The sequence below is a fragment of the Austrofundulus limnaeus genome, unplaced genomic scaffold (genome assembly GCF_001266775.1).
Source record: "Austrofundulus limnaeus strain Quisiro unplaced genomic scaffold, Austrofundulus_limnaeus-1.0 Scaffold1922, whole genome shotgun sequence".
NCBI lineage: Eukaryota > Metazoa > Chordata > Actinopteri > Cyprinodontiformes > Rivulidae > Austrofundulus > Austrofundulus limnaeus.
This window is the reverse complement of record NW_013954324.1, coordinates 51945-52952: the sequence shown is the minus strand read 5'-3', so window position 1 is coordinate 52952 and position 1008 is coordinate 51945. Positions and strand designations below refer to the sequence as shown.

At 45.5% G+C, this 1008-nt stretch overlaps 1 long non-coding RNA gene across 1 annotated transcript in view; it reads left to right on the top strand.

The window, feature by feature from the left end:
- LOC106536662 (uncharacterized) overlaps positions 1-69 on the top strand; it is a 1647-nt gene extending 1578 nt beyond the window's left edge. The window contains exon 3 of the long non-coding RNA XR_001312567.1: positions 16-69. This is a non-coding gene — a long non-coding RNA (uncharacterized LOC106536662). The remainder of the gene's footprint in view (positions 1-15) is intronic.
- The last annotated feature ends 939 nt before the right edge of the window (positions 70-1008 follow it).

The following is a 1008-nucleotide window of genomic DNA, read 5'->3' as shown; positions in this document are numbered from 1 at the left end:
TCTCTAACATGTCAGGTGGTCTCTCAGGTGGTCTCTAACATATCAGGTGGTCTCTTACAGGTCAGGTGGTCTCTAACAGGTCAGGGGGTCTCTTACAGGCCAGGGGGTCTCTCAGGTGGTCTCTAACAGGTCAGGTGATCTCTAACATGTCAGGTGGTCTCTCAGGTGGTCTCTAACATATCAGGTGGTCTCTTACAGGTCAGGTGGTCTCTAACAGGTCAGGGGGTCTCTTACAGGCCAGGGGGTCTCTCAGGTGGTTTCTAACATGTCAGGTGGTCTCTAAATATTTCAGGTGGTCTGTTACAGGTCAGGTGGTCTCTCAGGTGGTCTCTAACAGGTCAGGTGGTCTCTTAGAGGTCAGGGGGTCTCTCAGTGGTCTCTAACAGGTCAGGTGGTCTCTAACAGGTCAGATGGACTCTTACAGGTCAGGTAGTCTCTAACAGGTCAGGTAGTCTCTCAGGTGGTCTCTAACATGTCAGGTGGTCTCTAACAGGTCAGGTGGTCTCTTACAGGTCAGGTGGCCTCTAACAGGGTAGGTAGTAACAGCCAAATGTATCTGTCGCTGCAGAAACAGCCAAATGTTTCTGTAGCTACAGAAACAGCCAAATGTTTCTGTAGCAACAGAAACAGCCAAATGTTTCTTTAGCTACAGAAACAGCCAAATGTTTCTGTAGCTACAGAAACAGCCTAATGTTTCTGTAGCAACAGAAACAGCCAAATGTTTCTGTAGCTACAGAAACAGCCAAATGTTTCTGTAGCAACAGAAACAGCCAAATGTTTCTGTAGCTACAGAAACAGCCAAATGTTTCATTAGCTACAGAAACAGCCAAATGTTTCTGTAGCAACAGAAACAGCCAAAATATTTCTGTAGCTACAATAAACAGCCAAATGTTTCTGTAGCTACAGAAACAGCCAAATGTTTCTGTAGCAACAGAAACAGCCAAACGTTTCTGTAGCTACAGAAACAGCCAAATGTTTCATTAGCTACAGAAACAGCCAAATGTTTCT